Below are 26,727 nucleotides of genomic sequence, written 5' to 3'. Positions count from 1 at the left end.
TCCACTCCGTGAGTCCCAAATGTCCTCATTGGAACTAGTAAGAGTAGATGAAGCTAAAAAAAGTGCCAGAAATGGATTCACAATGGTGGGAAAACCTGTGTTTTTCCAAGTGTTTCTCAGTGCAGCACAGATTGACACCAGCCTCCTGACTCCATTCAGACAGTAAACTGTGAATGAGAGCACAGGGACATCCATGTGATGTGCTTCTTCCTCTGATGAACATGACATCCTTTGGGGGCAAATGGACCGATCTTTCCATTTGCAAATATTACAGAAATCAGCTTCATCGTAAGAGGCATGAACATAATTTGGTGTCAAATGCATGAAAGTAAGTGAAGGATGAAAAGCTTTGGTGGTTATAATTGAGTCACTTTTAACAGAATCCAAATGCAGTTAATTCTAGCCAGAGATGAATCAGCTGACCTTTCTGACAACGGTGCTGCCCAGGCACCTGCATTCAGTTCTAAAGGGGGAACCAATTTTTGCTGTTGCTTTACCTCAATCAATAGTGAGTGTGTCCATTTGAAACTTACTGAAAGGAATTATTTCCAACTTATTGTAGCCAGACCCTGACTACTTTAACCTAGTTTTGTTAGGTACTGGTAAGAATATAGTCACAGCTACCCAGAGCTGAGCTCTCGCTGCAAAGTGTGTCTGAGCTCTTCTCTTGCTACATTAATGCCATTGCTGGTGTCTGAGCTAGCTAGGGTAATGCTAACTTGTATGGGTTATGACTGTGCTGTAGGTACTGTGCAGTACTGTAGGGGACAATGGGAAGGGATTTCAATCCCACTTGTTGTAATACAAAGGCTTTTATTTGGGCTCGTTAAGAACAAACTGTTTCTAAATGAGTAGAGACAGGAAAGTAAATTTAGGAGTATTACCTGAATGAAGAAAAAACATATTCAGATCCAGAGAACACTTCCTACATAGCTAACACAGACTGAAATGAGGTGACACTTTGACTCTTGTGGTGCATCAAGTCCCAGCTGCCTACCTCCTCCAACCTAGGTGAACATTTTTCTCCTCATCAAGACCTGAAGTACAAGCAGTGTTTGTTTTTTTCCCAATGTGACTTCATCTCTGGATGAACTAACTTCTATGAAAGGAAAAGCTCATACACTTTTTTGTCCCAGTGGACAGGTCAAAGCATTATTTCAGTTCTAGTAAATCTGTCTCTTGTATTTTCTTCGTGTTTTGCATTGTTTTCTGGATTACATGTTTGGCTTGATATTTCTGGCTTGTAAGAGATCTGAAAGCTGTATTTATTCCCTGCGGTTCTAGAGGGGAGAAAAGGTCTCTTTAGACGCCTCCAGAGCTGTTACATAAATTTTTGAGTTGCCATACAGTGTTCCAAATTACCTGTATTAACTCAGGAAATGGGCCTGTCTGCTTTGGAGTATAGCTGGATGAAGAGTCTGGTTTAATGAGTAGCAGTTGTACAAAATGGAAACAAGATGTTATAGTAACAAAGAATAGGATGGGGAGTAGTAAGGAATACATTGTAATGCTGCTATACCAATAAATCAACAATCTGATCTCAGCAACAATATTGTAATTCTTACTCAGTCTCAGAAAGGATATTGAAAGACTATGGAGAGGTCAGATAGAGGTGACAAGAAATGGTACATGGAGAAACACTTTAACCTGAAGACAGTTTTAAAACCTAGCTATGCTTACTTTAGAAAGGCTTCAAATAATAGTGAACTCAATAGTTGAGTGGTTTAGTAATTCAGATTGTCTCCTTTATCTCTTCTTATGACACAAAGCAGAAGGAACTGTTGCATTGAGGGTGATGAGTCCTTGAATCGATGGATTTAGCAAAGTTCAAGGAGGAACTGAACAAGACTATTAGAATAAGTAGTACTAACAAAAAGATATTACAAGGAATAAAAAACTTTGTAAATCATGATTTGATCCCTCTCCAGTAACTGAAGATTAGAACAAGTTTCTCTGGGAGGTGAAATTATCCCTACACCTATCCCTCAGCATCGGAGCTGTTCTCAGGCCGGATCCAGGACTCCTTGATCCTCTGGCATGGGAGTTTAAGAAATTCTTATGCTGACAGTGTGCACGCACTTGTAATGTCTCAGAAGATCTTCCATTTAGTTAATACTAGGAACTTTCAATATATATTCTGATAATTTCTTCCCTCATCCCATGATTCCTTCTGCATCTGCTTTATCTTTTATGAGATAGAGCAACATATTTGAAGAAATTATCCTTGTTTTCTCAGTCTGTAGTACTACAGATTTTCAAAATGATTTCCAAGTCTGGATTTTTAAACAAGAATTTTTAAACTTCATTTTTTAAAACTTCAGTTGTATTATAATCATATGGTTTTTTGAGGATTTGCCTACAATATGTTCATATCTTTTCCCTAAGTGGTTACATTTTTAGGATCCAACAATATGTAGGAGTAATTTGAATTATTATTCCTCTTGCCTCCTTAAATCTGGTAGTTCTGTACTACAGCTTGTTACTTAGATACTGCTTCTGCTACTAATTAGAAACTGCAAATCAAAGCTTAATTATGCATCTCAGCTATGAAAACTGTGCAATACCAAAGAGTAGGTGGATTAAACTGTTTAATACTTGACACAGCCTGTGGAATAAAAAATAGAACAGTGAAAGTATGTTCAAGGAATTGTGAAAATAAGGTTCAGATGGTACAAGCTGGAAATCTTTGTTATGCTATTCAGGCAATGCCGTTCTGTTTTTTTTTATGCTACCTTTTCCACAGCCTCCTTTTTAGACGTACAGATTTCCACAGTTGGCTATGTCATCTAAGAGCCACATATCACCTTTTTTTGCTACAGCTACTAGCTCTGTTAGTGTATACCACACTGAAGTTTTAACATTGTAGTTTTGTATTGGTTAAAAGGGATTTGAGTTAGTCCATCCATGAGGTTGTACTCAGTGCAATCTTGGCATGTGTTGATTTAACCTGAGATGAAAATGACTTAAAAATGTCTATGAAGTGTGAATTGAACTATAGAAGACAAACTTATCACATCTCTTGTCTTGTGGATTTGAAATCACACCTTTAATTAAACTAGAGCAGGTTTGACTAGAGAGAAAACCTTTAACTTCACATGTAGCATGTACCATCATGCAATCTGTCGCAGAGAGCTAATGTGTTGAACTCAGTGGGTCTAAGCAGAATTTGTAGAAATTTCACTGTCAGCTTATGAAAAAATGACATATAGGAATTAAGACTTTCTTTGAGGCTTCATGAGGGTCTTTTCCAACCTTAACAATTCCATGATTCTATGACTAAACTGTGTTTTAGTCAAATGTTTATACACAGATGATTTCCCAGGTAATGGGGAATAACCAGGAAAAAAATGCTTCATGATACAGAATCCTCTTTCTGAATTTCTCTGATTATCCATTTTCCTTTTCCAAGTTAGCTTGAATTTGAAGAAATAGCTGAAGTTGTTTCCATCTTTCATTTTTCTAGCCTATTGTAAAGCATGCAATGTGCGGGATTTAGAACTGCTAACAGTAGTTGAATGCTACACAAATATGCAAAATTTTGAATGGTTTTACTTGCTTTATGAACTGTTTTTGCTAGTGGATCCCATGGAGTAGCAAATTTTAGCTACTCTAAAATGTGGAAAGCAAATTTTAAATTTATATTGCTTGTTCTGCATGCCAGCAATATGATTCCAAGATTCCCAGCTTTGGCACATCGATTTATCATGTTATCACTGAATCCAACACAGACAGCTCCAATTACAAGTATGACATTCTCTAATTAACTCCTTATAAAATGGTTTCCAACTGATAAATAATCCTATAAAAACAACAAAGAAATTGTTATCTCTTTGTGAATCAAAGGGAAAAGTTAAAACTTAAAAAGAATTATTCTTTATGATGTATTCATGGCAAAATTTTGACTACTCCTGGGTTGAACTATGCATTTCTCCTTCCACTGTGCATCCAAAATAATGTATGAACTGATGGTTAGGAGACTTTTCTAAATGGGAAGCATAGACTTAAGCTCTTCAAAGTGAGAAGGAAATTCGTGCAAGTCTCATTTTTAGGTTGGATTCTCTAGCTGCTTGGAAATTGTATATAATTATTGTATGGTATAAACTATACATTTTTCTTTGTCAAATTTTAAGTAGTGCCATGCTGAATGTAAGGACTGTATGTGACTCTCCAGTTTTTTATCCACCTGAAAGCCTCTCTATAGGCATTAGATAGAGAGCCAAAGAGCCCAGTTTTGACTTTCAGGCCAGGAACCAGTCAGCAACTGTATTGCCCAACTTTTGTGCTATTAAGATGAATCCAGAAAGATTTGTCTCTCTCCAGGAGGTCACAAATAATTCTTAGTTGATTTGTGTAAATGTCCTATGCTTTTATTTGCTTAAAGCCTATACAGGAAGCGGTGCATGGTTTTCAAAACAGTCAGCCACTTGAATTTAATGAAATTCAATTAAAAGGTGCATATAATTAGTATAATCAATGACAAGCAGTCACCAAATCTAAAAAAATATTTTGTTGCCCTGAGAAACAATAGCTGTTATTGTCACTGTCTCTGTGACATGGAACACCAACAATACTTGCACTGTGAGAGACATTTATCAAGTCATTGCCAAATTTCAGTGTCTCTGTTGACAGATGGGGACTCTGCAATTATGTCAGGGAATGCCAGGTAAAGCAAAACAATCCAATCACACCATAAAAAATGTAGTTCTTTCCCATGTGGTTTCTAAGCACATTAAGGGGATCAGTCTTTTCCAGTGCACAGTTAAAAACAAATACTGTTTTCACTTTGTACCTTTTTTTGTTTCTAATAACACTATTGAAAGCTGTGCATGTTGAAAGGATGCATAGACTCAGCGGTCAGATAGACGGCAAGTAAAAAGGATATATGTAGACACAATACAATAGAAAGGAAGACAGTAACATCTGATCTCTGTTTTCTACTGCAGTAACTGGCAAAATATGTGGCTATTTTTCAGGCTTTCTATTAGTTAATTACACAGTGAAATTATTATTTTAATGGGAAAAAATCCATTAAGAAGTACAAATTCTCTTTTGTTCTTACTGCTGGTAAAACAACCTTTCCATGCCTTCACAGCTGACTTGTTCAATTTGAACAATGTTTTTTTCACCCCTAGTTTGAATGTGATCCAAAGAAATGTCTGTGCCTAGTGCTAATTAACTAACTTACCATTGATAGGGACTTTACATTTGAACTAAATAATATTTGATGTTTTGATAGCCTCTTGCCTTCTGCTTTGATAACATCTAGTGAATATTTTCATTGGTATTTGTTTTTATTCTCAGACCACTACTAAAAGTACCAAAGAGAGAGGTAACTTTGGTTTAGCACCAAATCTTTCACTCTCTGCTCCCCTTTCTTCTCACACTAAAACAGTGCTTCTACTTGATTTGTGGAGAGATAAAAAATGCTGACGATAACTCTGAACATTAGGTAAAACAGTGTATCTTGACTGTAGAGAGACTATTTTTACACCAGTGTTGCCTTTTCTTAAATTGCTTTTCAAATATGTAATCCTGAATTGTGCTTTGAATGCCCTTTCTATTTCTGCTTCTCAAGTAAAAGAGTAAAGTCTTGTCTTTCTTTAATAGTAACTGAGGTTGGTGGATTTCCAAATTCATCTTTGGTGAGTTCTTTTAGTCAAAGTTTCAGTCCTTTTCTTCTGAGCTTATTGGTTCCAGTAAGACTGTATGTCTGGCTCTTCTGTCACTTTGTCTTTTTTCCAAATTCATTACTCTATCTGTGCCAGTCACAGAAATGCCATTTGAATCTTTCCTCCTGCTGGTATCAAAAAAGCATCCAGACACCACTTGAAAACATAATAGTATTATTAGGCCTTTCAGGCAACAAGTGAGTTTGGGGACAACCACAGTTTGGGGTTTACCTTTCCCTTTCTTATCCTCAGTCAGTCCTATCTCCGTAGGCCGAGTCCTTCACTTGCGGTAGAAGCACTGAACAAATGCTCCTGTTGTTCACTGCTCCACCAAAGGGCACAGAATCCCCTTGTCCAACACAAATCCCTCTGCATGGGCACCCACCTATCACCGCAGTTCCCCTATACCTGACAGTTCTGAGCAGAGGCTGAACAGACTGATGTGGACAGGGACACAAAGTGTCACAGATAATACAACAGCATTGATGCTTAGTAAGGCTGATATCTTTCAGTACTGTGCACACCTGGAAACATATTTTCTCTCTTCGACCTTCATGTATGTCCTGTTCAGTGTAAAATCCTGACGTATATTTCTGTCACCAATTTGTGAATGTCCAGACATAAGCTTACAGAAAGCTCATCAGTATTCTAAAGTCTGTTCCTCCCTTCACTAGGTACTGTGGACAGCATCAGCCATCTGTCACTTAGACCTAAAACCCGGAGATCACGTTTGTCTCAGACCATTACTAGCTTATATCTTAAATCTTTCTGATCCAATTTGTATAATCTCTCTAGGATATGATTTATTTCTTCTCGAAGTGAAATATTTCTTTATTTCTTTTCTCTTCTATTATACCCTCTTGACATCCACCTGGTATGTGTTCTACTGCCCAAGGCCTCTGAGTCACTCAGTTCACCTTCAGAGCACACGTAACAACAAACTGTACTCTCCTCCTTAGAAAGAGCACCAATCATTTGTTTCTGAACTATAACAAAAGCAAAATGTATCCTTTTGTACTCCAACTGAGTGGTCAGAAAAGCTCACCAGTTCTCAATTCAGACATGCACCCAAGTCCCCCACTGTCCTGAAGAGGTTCACAGCTAGATCTCTCACGTTTCAGGAGCACCTTACTCAGGAGGATATTGGCTAAGCTGGTGATCTCTACTCCTTCACAGGAGAAATATGACAACAGTACAGAATAGAAAGCCAACCCCATGGGCTGGAGAAGGATCACAAAATGGAGCTAGATCAGTGAATTCAATTAAGTATTGTTAGTTTATTGATATTAAACTGCAGAACTGATTTCTAGAACAGGGTCCAAAACCTAGAACTCTCCCACCTTATTAATTACACTAACTACCAAGCTATGGAGTCATGATCCTTTATGTGTGAGTGAAAGTGGGAACTGAATATAGGATAAATACAGAAGCATCACCGAGGCATGCTGGCATGTCATTAGGAGGCCAAAGCTCAGCTGGAGTTTGTAACAAGAAAGGCTTCTACAGGTACATTGGCAGCAACAGTGAGACTGAAGAAAATGTGTGTTTCAGCTGCGTCATCAGGCTGAAGACTTTATGATGAAAAGTGTGGAAAAAACTGAGGTACCCAGCACCGTCTTTGCTTCAGTCTTTAGTGGCAAGGTCTGCTGTTTCAGGGAGAGAGGTGCTACACATGGTAGAGGAGGATCAAATTATGGACTACTTAAGCAAGCTGGACATACACAGGTCTGGGACCAGGTCTGGTGCCTGCAAGTGTGCTGAGAGAACTAGCCAACATTGCAAGGCCACACTTCCTATTGCCTTTGAAAGCTAGTGACAATTGTGGGAGGTCCCCACTGGGTGAGGAAAGGAAATATTATGCCCATCTAAAAGGCAAGAAGGGGGATCTGGAGATCTGCAGCCTAGTCAGCATCACTTCTGTACCTAGGAAAATTATGGAACAAATCTCTCTAGAAGTCTTTTCCATGGTGAGGGAGGGACAAGGAGGAGCAAGAGTTACCACAGATTTATCAAAGGCAGATTGGGCCTGACCAGCTTCAGTTCCTTCTGTGATCAAATGACTAACTCAGGGGATATTGAGAGCGCAGTAGATATCATTTAACTTGACTTTAGCAAGACTTATGTCATAGTTTCCCATGGTATCCTCTTAGCCAAATTGAGAGATATGGGCTGGATTAGAAAAGTATTAGGTGGGTGGAGAAATGGTTAGACCAACAGGCACAGTGATCAAAGTCCATTCCAAGCAATTTCAAATGGCATATCTCAGTGGCTGATAAGGGGGCCAATTGTGCTGAAGACAGACTGAGAGAAATGCATTTGTTTAGCCTGGTAAAGGGAAGATCTAATTGCAGTCTTCCAGTACCTAAGGGAGAGTTATAGACAAGATGAAGTTAGAATCTTCTTAGAGGTGCATGATGAAAGGACAAGAAACAACAGTACAAAACTGGACTTAAAGAGAGTAGTGTGCTCGCTGTGGATGACCAAGCCGTGTAACAGGCTGTGGAATCTCCAGCCTTGGATATTTTCAGAACTTGTCTGGACAAAGCCCTGAGTGACTGTGAAGTTAGATCAGGTTGCTCTGAATTTGTATCAGGTTACTTTGAACGGGAGGTTGCACTAGACTACTTCCAGTTCCTTTACAACTTAAAATTTTGTACGATTCTAGGCTTTTTCTGTATGTAGAATCCTGCGTTCTTTTCTGCACGGTATCAAAGCTTCAGTGGACAGGGTGCAAGGTGTCTTCATTCACCCTCTTGTGAAATGGAAGAGGTGGGTTTCTAAACTTTCAGTCTTCCCAAGACATGGGACTTTCAAGAAGGAGGGTTCTAGCTATTATCTCCCATAGAAAAGCTATGTACAAAGAAAAATATGAGCCTTTCTTTAAAGGGATCTTTTGAATAGACCCTTTATTTCAGAAGAGAATTTGAAGCTGTGGATCTCAGGGAAGTAAGGGTGGTCACGTTCCTGTGTTTCACATTTCCTACATGGTAGTTTTTGGCAGCTTGCTTTCTGCTTAGCCAGAACATTTCCCTGGGTTTCTACTGTGAGCTAATGGCTCTCCTTGGCAGTGGATTCAGCCTAAAGCTCAGACGTCAGGCTCTGCATTATGGAAGAAATAATTATTGGCTCTAGGTTCAAGCCATTATGCAGTGTAACACTGGTAGTAAAGGGGGTCAAAAGCGCACAGCAGAACATTCCTCTGAAGTTTATCTTGCAGGTAGTCTGCGTCTTTGTTTTTAATGTCTTTTACTGGCATGGTTTATGGCTCGTTTTGTATTTTAGAATTCACCAACCAGAGTCCTACTCATATGCAAACCTTCTGCAAATGACTTTTGACATAATTAGAGTATTGCGTTTGTTAGTTTTGGTTGATTTAGATCCAAATGAAGACTGATCATATTCTTCCTGCATCATTGAGTGAATTAGCTGTTTGATCTACTAATTAAAGGACAGTGGTTTCTGAAGACACTTTGTTAAGACTGCATTTGATAAATTATTTATTTGACTTGAGTCTATTCCAAGCTGTCTTAGTTTGTGGCTTAGTCTTTAGTATTATAAGCAAAATGTCTGTTACCTACCTCAACCATGAATACATTATATAAATGTGAAATGAACTTTTCCCCTTCAGTTTGCTGATGTGAGAGGGAAGGATAGGAAATTCTCACAGCTGGCAAACAAAGAATTACTGTAGTTGCAAAGTGGTTGGAAACACAAATGTTGATTATTTCAATGAAAGAATTTAATTAGGGTTCCTAAAGAACAGGATATTACTGACATCACTGATTGGCAAAATGAGCAAAGTAATACAGCGCTTACCATTGCAATAGCTCTCTCTTAATGATGCCATTATTAGAAGTTGGCTGGCATCCTGAAATGTGTACAATAGCTTGGCAATAAAATAATGATTTGGAAATTGCAGATGTAAGGCAATGATGTGAAAGCCAAAGGTTTATTGAAAAGAAGTCCAGATCAAGCATTTTTAGTGCCTCTCAAATTCATGGATCTGTAATGGACTGACTCTTCGTCAAAAATATAGAATATATTCTGCAATATATAGAATAATTAAAAAAAAAAATCACTGGGTTTTCTTAGTCTCTCTTTCCCACAGGCAAGATTTCATTCCTTTCTAACTTTACCCCCTCCTTTACCTCCCTTTACTTCCCTATTAGAAATGTTCTTCTATCTTATGCTATCCCTATAATCAAGATTTAACAGGTTCTCGAAGAAGTTTCACTATTAGGTCCTGCACTGATGCTCCATTAAGTGAAAGAAATGGGGGATAGGGACTTCCTCAGGCTCCTGTTATAGGTCACCTTATGGATATTCAGTTTTCAAATGTGGTGGATTCACTGACCTAGAGCAGTTTCTGGATGGCTCTAAATTGCAATGCTTTTGCAATATCCCTAGTAAAGCCACATCAGGGGAGACTCCTTTCTTGCTCTAATACACTCCATTCTTCTCTGACACACCTGGCAGACAGACTAGTGGTGGAGAGACATAGGTGATATAGCCATAAAACCTGGCACTGTTTGTACCTCTAACAAATAATCTTCAGTTGCTGCCTATAGTCATATTGCATCCTTTCTGTAGTATTTAAGCAGTTCAAAAGTGCAGTAGGATCTGGTTCATATAATGTGAACTAAATAGTGCTAACGTACAGTAAGTGTTGATCAGGAATTTATAGATTAAATGTTTTCACACTGACAAAATAATGCCAATTTTTTATAGTTGTGTTTGTTGGTGGGTTTCTTGCCCAGGAAGGGTTGATTTCTTCTTAAGAAAAAATTTGGAAATTGTAAAACCAACTTAATTTATGATAATGTTAAAGAATAGGTCAAAATCAAAATGAAACTTTCAAAAATAATTTTGGTTGGACCAGGCCTTTTTTTTGTTAATGATTTATTGAGCTTTTAAACTCTGTCTGAATTTGGATAACCAAATGCAGTCCTAAGCACTTTTCAATTCTTTTTGAAATACTTAGGGAGAGGATACAGAGGATCGAATGAAAAAGAAGAGAGATATTTAGATGCATGGCATGGACTGAAAGAATGAAGAGAGGATATCTAATCTATAGTTGGAGCTTATAAATTCTCTCCTCATACTCGCTTTCTTTCTCCTCCCCAGTAGACATGTGGGTTGGTATGTTGGTATTTGAAACAACTGCCTTTAACAGAACCATTTATAGGAGAGATTGAATTTGGGGTACTGTTTTAAGAAAAAAATACTTTAAATGGAATTACATTTGATATTCATATGCAGCTAATATTAGTCCTAGTAACTAGGAAAGGAGAAATGTTTTGAAAAACTTCTTGTGGTATGAATATCCCAAAATAATTTGGATTGCACTTTACATTGAATAGATCCCAATGATTCTTCAAATTTAATTTCCACCTAATAATAAATCGCAGTGAATTCCTTTCCAACTTCTCATTGTTGAATGTACAGTAATAGCAGATAACAAAGCTCTTTTGGTTCTATGTGCAGCTACTTTCAACTCCAAATTCCTTCATATGTTTTCAGTTGCTGAGATTATCTAGACTCTGATTACATTCTGACTTTGCTCTCTTTGAGCCTGCAGCCTCTATTTTAGAAATGGAGCAGAGATGTTCCCTTCATTCATTTGCCCGCATGCAGCATTTCCCTGTTTGTGGCAGGTCAGCCAGGCCATGCCTTACTCCACCCCCCTCACCCTGCCCCAAATCTGAAACGGGTCACCTTCCAGGTGATTCTGACTAACATCTTCCCAATATTATGGTGTACCTGTAGGTAGCTCCAGGTAAATCAGTGAAATATTAGAAGCTGGCTTTCTGACTATTTATAAACCATTTGTATACCTATTAACCATCTGTTAGCACTGTACTGTCACAGCAAAATTTGTTTAATAATAAGTCATTTCCCAAGCTTTATGTAAATAAACTCATTTTTGCGCTCAAAAACAAGTACACAGTTCTTGCTTAGATGGAGATATATATAAGACAGAATTCAGACCAAAGTCTGTTTAACCTCTGAACATATCTGAAATAATGACTAGAAGTTTTAATCACTTTATTTCTTTTTCCAGTGGAAGAAGTGGGTATCATTTGTATATTCCCTTAGATCTGAGAGCAGCTAAATATGTTATATCCTAGGGGAAATGCAGAAGTCTGTAGGACTGTCAGCAGCCAGATTGCTTGCTGCACTGCATTGACACTGGCTATGCTTGTATTTGTATCCCGTCAGGTGGGGCTTAGTTAGATTTCTCTTTGTCTGGCAGCTGATTGAGAGGTCTAATCAACAGTACTACTCTCACATATCAAGTGAGTGTAATCTTGGAAGCTATTATGATAAGAAACAGTTTCAGAAAACTTCAAAGGCTTGTCTAGCTGTTTGGTGACAGTACAGTGCTTTGCCATGAACAAGGCCAGACAGCTTTAGAAGGACAAGCCCTAAGGGTTTTACTAAGACACAGCTGAGTTACTATATGCATTATGGTAGCAACATCTGGAAATGCAAAAAGAAAGTGGAAATGTGTCTTGAGCCCAATAAAGTAAATAAAGTCTGTAGTAAAGTTTTGGATTTTTTTTTTTCTTTAAGAAAAAGGTATGGTCTTGAATCACATCCTACCTATTGCTTTAATTTTGTAACCAGCAAAATACCTTGAGTGATCAGTATAATTAATAGTTAAATGCTTGCTTATAACAAAAGCCCTTGCCACATGAAGGCTGATTTTTTTGTGACTTCAATTATTGCTGCTTGTACCGTGAACTGTAACTATCTTTTCAGCATTGTTATCTAGGAAAGTCTTGGTAGTATCCATGTGCTTCACAGACATGTAAAAGCTGTGCAGCTGCACTACTGAGGACAATCATTGTCAGCAGTCTAAGCTTTAACGATAATTTCAAATACCTTTGTTGCCTCCTCAGGACAAATTTTCTTAATCATTTATGACACTACAGTAGGCAACAACTCAGTGCTGCCATTATGAGCATCTCTTCTTGCCATTTATAAATTCTGATCAGATCTTCAGGTGATTCATTCTTAACACTTCTGGTCTGGGTTCTGAGGTCCAAATCTATTTCTAAATGGTTCTCTACTGAAGAGATATGTACTGCAGCTCTTATGTTATTTGTGTGAATGGTTGTTGTAAGGTACAGTGAGAAATTTTTTCCAAATGAATAAAGCTATTTATGTTATATCTGTAGCAAGATGGTTTATGTGGAGGATGTGTGATTGTTCTTAAGATGTGGCAAAGCTTAAAATAAATAAGTTTTTATGGTACTTTCTTTGCTCAGTGTCATATCTCAATGACTGAATGAGGAAAAGAAAATATGATGTGACTAGCATTCGATGTATTGAAGAACTACTGATTTAAAGCAGATTTTCTGAAGAAATCTTGTTATACAGCAAGTTTATAGCTTTGATTTTTATTCAGTGAGATTTTAAAACTTGAATGAATGTGCAGCAGTACATTCACTTGAAGGAATGTGATTATAAGAGACCATAATTTAAAAGGACATAATAACCTTAGAACAGCTTTTGTTTTCTAGAAGTTCTACATCGCGGGCTGTACCTGGAGACAGACACACCAGTTTTAATAGTGATGATGCTAGACGATGTTAACTTAGAGTGCAACCACAGCAGGAGCAACAGCTGTTACGATTTATAAATGTTATTTTCTCTTTTGGATTGCAAACTAAGAAAACCAGAAAATAGAGCTATTTCTGTGAGCTGTCATTCCACACCTGAGGCTCAGTTGTCCCAAGGCTTCCCATGAAGTTTCCAGCCTCTGCTTGGCTGGAAATTATTTATGTGTGAGGTGAATTGATCCCACCAATGGAGAAAAGGGCAAAGAGTTTAATCATAATTTAATGCATACAGCTTTCCGGTTATTGTCTCCTTGGTTCAAATTTTCCACTGCTGTCAGCCAGCTGATATCTGGTGTGAAACATATATCGCTATCTTCTTTCTTCCTTGTGGGACTCCCTTTTTGATCAGCCCATGGAACTCTACCTCTGCAAAGTTTGTAACCTCACCTTGCATTTAATTTCATGCAGATGTTCAGTTAGAAACCAGATTGTCCCATCATTTAATACAGTGCATCTTTGGATTTACAAACTGTTTGCAAACACTATGGCAGCTCAGTAGTTTTGAAGTAAATAAGATTGACTTGGGTAACTCTACTTGGCCATATATATGTACAAGCTTAGGTATGTAGTGGAAGATTAGGAAGTGTCTTCTGAGTAAGGTAGGAGGGGAGGAGAGGGAGGAAAGAGATACTAGCTCAAGCAAAGCTTTCCAGGGACTCACTTTTGGGGTGCAGTGAGGGTTAGCGGTTTGCTGTGGACCAGGGGCCATGGAGGCTCCCAGGGGCGGCAGGGCAGGGCCTTGCAGCCAGGGCGTGTCCCACCAGGAGCCTGGGGGCAGCTGAGGGCAGTCCCAGCTCTGGCCATCTGGCACCTCCCTGGGGCTGGGGAAGGGCTGAGGCTGGGCCGGGATGTCGTCCCACGGGCCTGGTGAGGGGAACACAGTCTCAGGATGGGCAGGCAGGACCCTGGGACAAGGCCGGGCTGACGCCAGGCCACCTGCCTGCAAGTTGGGGCCGGGGTCTGGCTTAGCGGGGCCCACAGCAGGCCCAGGCCCAGCTGCCTCTTGGCGCCCAAGACAGGGTCCCAGTGGGGCCTCAGCTGAGAGCAGCTCCCATGGGCTGGGGATCAGCTCTGTCCGTGGCCTCCCTGCCATGCATCCAGGAGCCTCTCCCCAGGGTCACAGCAGGACGGGGCACCCTTGGCTGTGCCAGCTCTGAGCTGAGCCCTGCAGCCGAGCCCCAGGACGAGAGCTGCCTGCCATACAGCTTCCTGGTCCGTTCCTCTTCTACACCGCACTTACGAAAGCTCATGAAGCCAAAGGTCGAAAATTACTTTTAAAGTATATACTTTTAAGAATGCAGAATGTTTTGTACAATTTTCAGAGTAATTTTGTCAGGGTGTTTCACTCATGGTTCTGTCTGCTGAGGAGAGGTAACATGGTGGTATCACTGAGGCCTGGCTCTGGAGGCAGTAAATCAGAAGTTATCACATATAACTAACAGATCAGAACCTTTTGGTTTGTAAGGAAGATGATATATCTAACTTTTATTATTATGGAACGAATTCTTCTAACCACTACTATAAAGAGTTTGGGCATTATCTAGTATAGCACAGACATCGCTAATGTAGTAATTGATCAGACATACCCCTTGTTAGTTTGTGCTTAATGGTAAATCATATTCAGTAATATCAACAACTTGATCTTTCTTTTACCGTAATGTACATAATAAATATAGAATTACCTTTTAAGAATGTCTTTAAAATTTTATTTTCTCTAGTAAGAGTATCTGAGAAAGATTCCAGATGTGAAGACTTAAACCCAGGTTACAATTTGAAATCCAATAAACATTTTATAAATTAGCTTGAAAACTCTGAGATTATGCTGTATACTCTTTGCCATGGAAATTAATTTGTAGAACTAGGAGAAGATTGAATGTACTCTGTCAGGACCTAATTAATATCTTTATTTGCGTCAGCAGTGTGCAGCTTTTTCTTCCTGAGGGCCAATTATGTAATTTCAAAAAGGTCAAGGGGCCACAAATCAATATTCAAACTGTTTTTCCAGGCTTAGTTAGATTGAGTAAGTGTTTGATCATTTTCTCCCTCAGGCTGCCTTAGTTCAGATGGAAGTGCAAAGTGTCTGTCACTGTGAAGAGCAGCCCTCTCACAGGACCATGGTCCCCACGGGACCGGTGGAAGCTGTTGAGGTCCTGCAGACAGAAAGAAAGCAGCGGCTCTGCTTACTTGCGCAGCTTCAGCAAACTCCCCATTTAATGAAACATCTGATAGAAAGCTTTAAACAAGGATAGCTGCACATACTTATTGACTCTGTTAGGACTCACAGCTCTAAAATGACCTAGATGGACATATCAGCTTTTGCTACAGTTGTTACCAGGTACTGAGGTGCACACACACAGATCAGTTCTTACTTATACTGTGAAACTAAGGTCGGAGGCCTGGCATTGGTGGTGCAGAATTGGCTTGCACGTGTGTTGTAAGTCTAGTGCATCCTACATTTGTTAGCCTTCCTGTATGTGTGCAGTGGGCACACCTAGCAGGGTGTGGGACTATGGCCATGGAGGACACAGACCGGGACAGGGACACCCTTGAGGGACTGCAACCCATGGGCAATGCACACCAGGTGAGGGACTTCAGTCCACAGGAGATCCACACTGGGGCATAGAAAACCCAGTTAGAAGCATGGAGGAGCAGCAGAGAGAAACTGCTAGGTACATAACCTGCTCCTGTGCTGCCCGTTGCCTCTGCAAAGGGAGAATGGGGGACTGACTGTAACCTGCAGTGAAAACAAGTTGAAAGGAGGAAGAGGGAAGTATAGATATTTGGCTTAAGTTGAGCCTGGAGAAGAGGGAGGAAAGCTGTTTGCTTAAGTTTCTGGTTTATTGTTTATGTTCTTTTCTTCCCAGTACCTGAATCAGTAATCAGAAGTTGGTGCTAACTGGCAATGAATTAAATTAAGCAAAAAATCCCCTAATTAAGACTATTTTGCCCATGACAGGTGTTCAGACTAAACACATATACCAGCTGTCCTATAGTCTGGAAGGTTTACCTAAATCCGATTCAATAATCAAATGGGATTTGTGGCCTCTTGCTGATGATAATTGTGTACCAGAAGCAAAAAATCAGGAGATGGAATATTTTGCAGATGTGCAAATAATGGTTTTGTTTGAGATATCATTCTGAAGCACAATAATATCATGCTGATTTTATGCTTTTCATGAAGGAAATACAATATAGAGCAATTTAAAAATTAGAAACTGACACAGCTGTAATTTGTAACATATGCAAATTGTCTTTCCCTGAAACCATCTGGTCAGAATTAATCCAGGCAACAACAAAAAATCTAATAGATCAATATCAAACAAAACAGCCATGCCCATGCAGAAATGTAAGGGCCATAGAGTAAAATCACCTCTACACCGTGTATAAGCCTATCTTCATTGGTAAGCATGTATTATCTTTGGTCTCCTGTGAGAAACTTTATAGCAGATCCAATCAAAGGTGCTGTGTGTGTGTTTGCATGCATCCTTACCTACTATCTTAATCTATAATGGAATATTCCAGTAAGCTTTTTTTTTTTTACAAATTCTTGGTAAGGAAATCAGAAGATATTAAATCATCTTGAAAAACATTGTTTTGCCTTCACATATGATGATCTGGGACAAAGACCGTTCTTTGGGGAGGAGAAACTGTAAAAAATATTTATCTTATTTAAGTAGTTCTAGCAAAGAACTGGGTTAATGCTATGAATATCTATCTTGACAAACAAAATTATAACCTTTTCTAATGAATACAGTTTCTGGTTCCCTGGAAAGTGATGCTACAGATATATAATTTTAAACTTTTCTATCTATCTTTTGTCTTTTCCTTAGGACTATAACAGCACTTTATGTGTGTAAAAGACCCAGAATTCATGCCTTACTGAGCAGAAACCAGTGATCTCTTCTTGCTTCTACCTCTGCCGCTTTTGATGTGTTTTTCTGTGCTGTGGAAACTCGTGCAGAATTGTTATGCCAGTCAGACAAAATTTTATAACCAAAACTAAGTTTTTCATTTAATATCCATCATAATCCATTAAGTCTAGAATCCTGGATGTTATCTGTTTTTGTGTACCCACTGGATATGTAGGGCCGGACTTCAAAGTACCACCAATTATTGTATCTTCAGATTACCTAGTTCCAAAAAAGCAGTATAGGTTTGAATTCAGCACTGTGTGGCACTGTCAAACATAGGTTATGAATGATGGGAAATGAGCTCAGCCTTGAGAGATTGTGGATCTGGAGGGAGCTGGGCTTGCCTGCACTGCCAGTCCCTTCCCTGTCTCTTCTGTAGCAGATGAGAACAATTTTTCAGGTGTATAATGTCATGGGATGATTTCATCCATGTTCAACATTGAGAAAAAAGAGATTCATAAGGTCTCTAATTCTGTTTTCTGTGTTGCCCCTGTGCAGGTCCAAGTTGCTGGGCTAGTAATGCACTTGTATTATTATGGTCTGTTGCTTTTTCAATCTGGTGTATCATCTAGTCCAAGCTTTCATATCAATATAACAAATGTTACGTGTTATATCAACAGAAAGGGTGGAGAGTGGGAGCTGACTTTGAGAAGCAGGTTGACCGCCACAATTTATCTTCGAAAGGCCTTAGCACTAGCAATCACTTTGATGTAAAATTCCTTGTTTGTGCTTGTCCCTTACAGTCAAATGTGCAGCAGGGTTTTGCATGAAAGATGGGAACAATACTGTTTGTTTCAAGGTGTTTCAGCTACTGGAAGAATGTGAAATTTAAAAGAGCAGAATTAGGTTTACAGGTTGACTTTTCCCAAGTAGTGTTGGGTAATTTCAAATATACTCCAGTAAGATTAGTGAGTGACAATCCTGCAATATATCTTAAGATGCTCAGAATGACAAGGCAAATAATGTTTTTGTACAGGCCGTTTGCTTCACAGATGTCTACAATTTGCTTTCTTGAACTGTCTTTTTATATATCTGATACAGAACGTTGTCTGGGGCAGACTGGGCATCGGATCTAATCAGGTGGTTCCTGGTTTGTCACAACAAGTGCTAACTTCTGTCTGGCTGCTGTGTTCCCCTTTGCTGTCCCTTTTGGGCTTCCATGGCACTGTATAACATGAAACTGGGACAAAAGCTACCATAACTCTTTCTTATCATTTTTATAAACTAGAAAAATAAAAGTAAAACGGTTCTTACTCAGAACTATGAATTGAACACCTCATTGATCTATGAACACAAATGTTTTCAGGCTTTTTACCTTCTCACTGTTCATACTTCCACTTGTTCTGTTTATTTAATTTCATCTTAAGTTATCTAATAGTTTAATCTCTTCATTTCAGATTCTGAATTTGTCTATGGTTTGGAAAGCTCCCAGAAAAAAATGAGGCTGTGAATCATCAAGTGCTGCTGCGGTGCAAGAAATAGTTGATTAGGCTAAGGTCAGGTTAGTGGCTTACTCCTGATCAAGAGAGAATTTCATGTCCTCTTATATTAAGCTTCAATGATGTGTAGAATACTTTAGTCAATAAATAGCATTTTGCTGTTCATGCCCACTAGAAATAATGCATGATGCTGCAAGTATTGATCAAAGAGCTCTATTCTGGTAATCCCTTTTCTGGTGGTAATGTTAAATATTTACAGATTCTCTCTTAGTATTCTGAAGTGTATTTTAGCCCTGAAAAGGATGCTCAGCCTTTCTGCTTTCTGTAGGTTTCACAAGTATTTTCTTTTTTTTCTTCTTTTTTTCAAACATACATACGTGACAAAGCATTATACTGTATTTGTACTGACTACTTTTAATGCTTTATTACATTAGCATGTTGTGAGCGTATACATTGATTGGAACGTAGTAATTCAGAATTAAAGAGAAGAATGCCTCAGAGATAAAATCCATCAGTACTTCATCTAAAAGTGGCTGACTTATAGTAGGACAAAGAGGCGCTAACACTGTGCAGTGTGTTGCTATATTGTGAGACGGCAGATAACAAAGAGGACATATTCATATCAAGTTTATTTACCCAAATATTAATGAGATTCTCTGAAAAATATCTGAGCATGAAAAATTGAGTTTTGTCCCCCTTAACTGCTTATTTTGTGCATCTGTATTCTCATCAAGAAGTCTCTGGCAGGCTTATGGCAGAAGATACAATGAATCCTTTAGGCTTTCTGTCTCCTGTGCTTGTTCATTGACCTCATGTAAATGTAATCGTTTATCCTCAATTTTTATACTAATGTATTTAAGGCAGACTTGATATTGTCAGACATGCAATGGAATAACCTCCAGGAAACCTTCCTTCCAGTGGTGAGGTGACAAATGAAAAAGAAAATAAAAATGGATTTTGCAATTTAAAACACAGTGTGCTCAGGGAAGAATGCATAGCCAGCTGTAACGTGATATGATTCATTTCTATATATGCAGGGAAGGATTTTACACAAAAATTTTATGGGAGATGTACAGGATATGTAAAGTAACATGAAGACTGTTCCACCTAATGATGCTTATTTAATCTATCAAGAGCTAGAAGAAAGGTTTAAATACTTGTGTTTGCCCTCTTATCTTTCAGTAAGATGTCTCATTATGCTTCATTCTGTTACCTATTTAATCATCCTTTAAACCTGGTTATGTGTTTAGAGGGAAAGGTTGGCAAAGAGAGTAAAACAAAATGTAAACACTTCATTCACTAGATCCCTGAAGATCTTGTTGATGCTTTGGAAAGAAATTATGGTTTAGATATACATGAAGCTGGTGTAAAAGAAGTCAGTGCTTTAAGTTGAAACTTTTATATGGCTTTGGTGGATTTCCTCTTCCTTTTAGGTATTTTGTAATTAATGGAATGAGGATTTTAATGGTTTGAACAGCTGCTGTTGCTGCTTGCAGAAGATTTTGGGCCATGTTTTGTTCAAAGTTCAGGTTTCATCTGAGCACAAGCATAAATATCCAACTTTTCAGATTGTGTACAGTCCTAAAAATTAGCTTGGGTGTTAGAAGGGATGGAGCACTTTTAAAAAGTGTGCTTTTAAAAAAAGCCACATGGAGAAGAAAAGGGGAAACGAGTACAAATTGCACAGGGAGAGAGATTTCATCTTGACATAAGAAAGAAATTTTTCACAGTAAGAACAATGATTCACTGGAACAGCCTCCCCAGGGACATAATAGACTCCCATCGCTGGAAGTTTTCAACATGCGATTGGACAGAATGCTTGATAATCTCATCTAGGCTCCCTTTCCTATGAAAGGATGGACTAGGTTTAGGGTTGAAAGGTCCAACCATGAAAGGCTGGACTAGATGTTAGGGCTGGAAGGAGGATCCAGGGAACTACAGGCCTGTCAGTCTGACCTCGGTGCCAGGGAAGGTTATGGAGCAGATCATCCTGAGTGCCATTACATGGCACGTACAAGACAACCAGAGGATCAGGCCCAGCCAGCATGGCTTTATGAAAGACAGGTCCTGCTTGACTAACCTGATCTCCTTCTGTGACAAGATGACCTGCTTAGTGGATGAGCGAAAGACTGTGGATGTTGTCTACCTGGACTTTAGTAAAGCCTTTGACACCGTTTGCCACAGCATTCTCCTGGAGAAACTGGCTGCTCGTGGCTTGGACGAGTATACTCTTTGCTGGGTAAAAAACTGGCTGGCTGGCTGGGCCCAAGGAGTTGTGGTGAATGGAGTTAAATCCAGTTGGTGGCCGGTCACAAGTGGTGTTCCCCAAGGCTCAGTATTGGGTCCGGTTCTGTTTAATATCTTTATCAATGACCTGGACAAGGGGATTGAGTGCACCCTCAGTAAGTTTGCAGGTGACACCAAGTTGGGTGGGAGTGTTATTTGCTGGAGGGCAGGAAGGCCCTACAGAGGGACCTGGACAGGCTGGATCGATGGGCCGAGGCCAACTGCATGAGATTCAACAAGGCTGAGTGCCGGGTCCTGCACTTGAGTCGTAACAACCCCATGCAACGCTACAGGCTTGGGGAGGAGTGGCTGGAGAGCTGGCTGGCAGAAAAGGACGTGGGGGTGCTGGTCGACAGCTGGCTGAACATGATCCAGCAGTGTGCCCAGGTGGCCAAGAAGGCCAATGGCATCCTGGCTTGTATCAGGAATAGTGTGGCCAGCAGGACCAAGGAGGTGATAGTGCCCCTGTACTCGGCACTGGTGAGGCTGCACCTCGAGTACTGTGTTCAGTTTTGGGTCCCTCACTATAAGAAGGACATCGAGGTGCTGGAGCATGTCCAAAAGAAGGGCAATGAAGCTGGTGAATGGTCTAGAGAACAAGTCATAGGAGGAGTGGCTGAGGGAGCTGGGGTTGTTTAGTCTGGAGAAGAGGAGGCTGAGGGGAGACCTTATTGCTCTCTACAACTACCTGAAAGGAGGTTGTAGCGAGGTGGGGGTTGGTCTCTTCTCCCTAGTAACAAGTGATAGGACGAGAGGAAATGGCCTCAAGCTGTGCCAGGGGAAGTTTAGGTTGGATATTAGGAAAAAACTTCTTCACCGAAAGTGTTGTGAAGCACTGGAAGAGGCTGCCCAGGGAAGTGGTTGAGTCTCCATCCCTGGAAGTATTTAAAAGCCATGTGGATGTGGTGCTTAAGGACATGGCTTAGTGGTGGACTTATGTTAACGGTTGGACTTGGTGATCTTCAAGGTCTTTTCCAACCTAAATTATTCTATGGTTCTAGATGATCTTTTGAGTTCCCTTCCAACCCAATTTTGCCCACTAAACTGCAAAGACAGTTGGAATGTAGTCAGTGTGTAAACCTCCCAGTGTGATTGTCTAAGGTCAGACAGAAACAGAACCTAGATCTCCAGGTTTCTAAACCTGGGCCTTAATTTTGAGAGTAGAACAAATGTTTGTAATCCTCTCAGTCTCTTCTGACTGGCTCTCAAAGTAGAGTATAAGTCTTGGTATTTGTGAAAACTGATTTTAGTTTAAGTGATTGGGTCCTGTGCTTTTTGGATCATTTCTGTTTAAAATGTGTTTTACTGATTTTTTTTATGGGATGTTTTTATTTATGACAGACAGCTGTATATGGTTGTATGATTTATTATTTTGTATTAAATTTTTGAGCTGATTTTTCATCATCTATATGTAAATACATAGATGTCAAAGTTGGGAATTGACATCCCAAGGTTTGCCTAGCAGTCATGGCCAGATGTGTCCTCAGGTGAGTTGACTGAGTTGTTAAGACTAATGACTCCACACTGTCCACAGAGGATGTGAAGTTCACACTTATGAGAGATACATATTGTATCCTTCATAAACTCTTGTGGGTATACATCAGCCAAGAAGGGCATCAGTGAGCAAGAAAAGCTGTCTGTCTGTCTGTCTGTATACAATGATGCATTTTGCTAGGCAAATGACCAACAAAGGATTTGAAGCTTGAAATATTTCCTGAAGTTTTTCTTAATATTTCATACTGTGGCATGAGGAGTGGCCTCTTTTGTACCTTGTAAGCCAATGTGGTCTGACAGAGGTGGTTTTGTGTCGATGGTGAGTGATTGCATGCTTTCTGGGTCATTCACATTAACATTTTGATCATAGTGGTGAGTTACAGAGGATGAGCTGCAGAGACTGTGACATTTTGTTGGAATTTACTAACTTAGATAAAGAAAAGAGCATTTTTCTAACTACAAAGCTTTGAGGCAAAGTGAATATTTATTAATATATATTATTCTGAAAATTCTTGGTGGAATAAATTGAGAGCTTCAGCAATGCTTCTTTCAGTAGTGCTAGGTCCAGAGACCTTTAAATTAATTTTGTTTCTAAATTGAGTGTCTTTCCAAATTCCAGGCCAGACCAAGAGTCATCTATATTTTTCAGCATTTCCAATGAAAGTATCTGCTATACTGGACTAATGTGAAAATATAAAGATAAGTGAATAAAAAAAGTAAGGAACATACTATTCTGAAGTAGATAAGAACTGGACCTGTGATGTCAATCAAATATGAATGTCTTCTGTCGGTTAAGAAAACTGGGCAAAGGAGATTTCTGCTGTTATTTTAATTTTTCATCTGTCCATATGGTGAGGACAGTTTCCCCAGTACAAAACTAACCAGTCAAAAAGAAAGAGATGCTGTAGTCTTAATCAAAGACACTTTTTAATTAGCTTTCCTTCTCTGTTTTGCACAGTAAAAAAGGCTGAAAGGAATCCTTCACCCTGAACTGTCATTCACATTCATCCATCACCATGTCAGAAATAAGACCGTTTAAGCTAAAGGATAAATTAATCTAATGGTAGCATAACCCAAACAAAGAAGGGAATGCCCTTGTGTGCAGGCAGCTTCATGTGATATGAGAGAAAGCTGATACACGTGCATACACACACTCTTACTAACACACAGATGCACCCATGTGTGCACGTGCACACACACACGTATTTAATGTATAAAATGAAGGTTCATTTTCATTTGGGCTTTGGAAAATGAATTCTGTTTACAGTAGGACCACTTGACACAATACTGGCAACATAAAATGCTGTTAGCATTGATAGAAATCAATGACTTCTACTCCTTCCATGTCATCAGTAAGCAGTCAACAAATTCACATTTTCTTAATCAGATTCGCTAACTTCCATATGTAAAGTGCTATTTCCTACTTTCATAGCTGATTTTATAATTTGACTATCCTTTTTATTCTTTCTCACCTATTTTTAACATGATCAGCATATTATTTTAAGTATATTGCTGTCTTTACAGTGTTGACAGCCAGAAAGATTAGAAAAAATCAAATCTCGCTCCATTTTGGTGAGCACCTGTATGAATAGCAGTCCTAATCTGCAGGCTCAAGAGACTGAATTTAGCCAGCAGACTGAATGTAGAAGCCTATATCCTGCTACATCACCTGGTCTCCTCTTACAGTTAGCAGAGAGAAACAGACACTTTCAACTGGTGATTCATCTTATTCTGTAGTAAGCATCTGAAGTTGGTTAGATTCATCAAGTCATGTCTGCTCTTTTTTTTTTCTCAGTTGATTATAGAGGAATCTCAAGAGAGTGAGCTGACGTGTAGAGGTCTATATTGCACATATCTGACTTAATGTGAAAGAAATCCCCCACAAAAGTAGAAGTTCAGTAACATGGGAGAATGTTGTTTAGAAACCATGGAGCTGATGTCAAAGGCAATTTTCATTCTTGGTGTGGCTCCACCATTTGCTCTGTGTATCCTTAATTCCTTCTGCTGTATTTTCCCTGCCTCTAGAGAGAGGACACCTGTCCTAAGCAGGGTTTCACCCAGGAAATACGTATAAAAAGTTTATAGTAAACATGATATTGCTAGGTGCAAAATATAATGTGATACTAACTTCTCAGAGATTGGAGGACCCATTGCCATTTAACTTCAACAGTTGTCTCTAGTGAAACCTGCTTAGTTTGTTTTATTTAGGCAGAGTCTAGCAGAAGCAGGTAGTCATCATTTCTGTGGCATTAGGCATTGTTTAGAGAAATCAGCCTGTGAGGCCTCCTCCATGCACTCTACAGAAAAGGAGCTCATTGATTTTACATATCAGTAAGTATTGGACTGGTGTTCAAAGAATGTTTCTCTTAAAAAAAATATATATATGTTCTGATTGTACAGAACAAGTTTAACAGCAGCAATATTTTTGCCAGGTTTCTTAAAAATTGTTTGGAAAGGTACTGACCTGTCAATGAGAGAGAAAAGTAACTAGTTCAATATTCAGGTTAAAAACTGAGTGCAGTGGAATTTAAGGAACTGCTTGAATTAGGGATGCACAACACAGTCTTTCATTATGGACTTAGCTATAATGACTACCTCTTAATTGTTCATTTTGGCCGTGATGAGACTCCCCCATTTTCTCCCTCAGAAAACCAATGAGCAGATAAGCATGCTGAGCGTAGTCTAATATCACAAGTTATAATGAATTATGCGATAACACAGCATGCTTGGCTTGAGTTTGGTAGTTTTTCAGCAATAAACATTATTTACTTTGTGCAATGAACACAAAACCCTTGGACTGAATTGTAATGTAGCACTATGGTAATAGTGATTGATTCACCAGATGTTATACCATAGGTAGTGCTTGGTTACCATCATCAAATCAATAAATTCTGGGTTAGAATGCTTACAGAAAGTGAAAAGCCAGTAAGGAATATTCAGGGTTATTATCGCTCATGCAAGTTTTCTTTATTTAAAGTAGAAAACCAAAAAAGTATTTAGTGGTATGGCTTAAAATGCAAAAGACAAGAGGGTAGGTAGCTATCAGCCCTGTGTTGAAGGAAACTTGATTTTTGAACTACTTACAGATAGAGCAAAACATAAAATTTATGGACTCCAGAGAAATATGGATCTAGCCCAGCTTCATTGTTCTCTCACAGTTCCCAAATGTATGCTACAAGCAGAAATAAACACCTACATAGAATTTCTTGGTGTTAATGCCTTTGCAAATTTAACAGTCTTGCTGCAATGTGGTAAGATGTGTCAATTTAGAGCAGTTAACAGAAAAAGAGCACAAAATGTTTATATGAAATATCTGTTATTTTCAATTCATTTATTTGCAAATGTGCTATTCAAAGGCTGTATGCATTTCTCATTATATTGTCTCCCTAATTTCGATTGTGTACTCTTTGTGGCATAGATGTTATCTTGGTACTTTCCAAGGCAATATGTACACACTACCACCACCACTTCTACCTTTAATAATAATTCAGTGATCACCTACTGAGTCTTTTCTTATTTCTATGATTCATACTGTAGAGATGTGACACAATTAGGTGGCTTTGAATCATTCTGAACATTGATGCTGTTAGGATATATCGACATGGCGTTTAAGTCCTTGAATGTGCAGTAATTTGCTTTTGTTGTTTCCAGAGAAACACAGGGAATGGCAGACATTTCTTTGCTCAAGTTTAATATTAGAGTAAGTTCCAAAGTTCCAAAAAATGGAAATACCATTTCGTGAAATGTTTCATAGCTTAAGAATCTTGTTTCATAAGATAGGAAAACTCGCACAATTTCAGTGTTTCCGTATCCAAGGAACTCTAAAGCACGATGTATGTCAAATACATAAAAATGTGATGTTTTAATGGAAACACTGAGAATAACTAAAAGAAAAATCTTAGGTGAAAATAGTGAGAAAAGGACTCACAAAGAATGTGTCAGCAGCAGCAATGCTGAACTTCAGCTTCTTAGATCTAATTTTCATTTTGTCACTCAAAGCAGAAGTTGGAGACAAAGTTAGATATCTCCAGACAAGGGCGCATGTCATAGAATTCAGAAAGAGCTGACAGCCTCTAAAAGAAGAGATGATTTTTTTTTCCATTTAATACCAAGACAGAAACTTTTAAGTAGAAAACTTATTTCAGAAATCATGTGTTTTGGAAATGAGACCAGTACTGGCAAATACCCTAATCTATATTCTTGATTTTTTGCTCATTCTTAGTCCTTCATTTACATCCTTACTAAACAATGAGAAAAAAATTGAAATGCTAACTACCTGAAATCTGGAATAGTGCAACTGTGG

At 38.9% G+C, this 26,727-nt stretch overlaps 1 long non-coding RNA gene across 1 annotated transcript in view; it reads left to right on the top strand.

Moving 5' to 3' along the window:
- Window positions 1-26,727, top strand: part of LOC148057633 (uncharacterized) — a 366,117-nt gene that overhangs the window by 132,567 nt on the left and 206,823 nt on the right. Inside the window, exon 4 of the long non-coding RNA XR_015708086.1 lies at window positions 18,603-18,701. This is a non-coding gene — a long non-coding RNA (uncharacterized LOC148057633). The remainder of the gene's footprint in view (window positions 1-18,602; window positions 18,702-26,727) is intronic.

This window comes from Nipponia nippon, unplaced genomic scaffold, assembly GCF_047370975.1.
Source record: "Nipponia nippon isolate SJK-2023a ecotype South Korea unplaced genomic scaffold, ASM4737097v1 scaffold_1, whole genome shotgun sequence".
In the NCBI taxonomy this organism is placed as follows: Eukaryota; Metazoa; Chordata; class Aves; order Pelecaniformes; family Threskiornithidae; genus Nipponia; species Nipponia nippon.
Note: the sequence above shows the minus strand (reverse complement) of the source record. Positions and strands in the feature narration are given on the sequence as shown.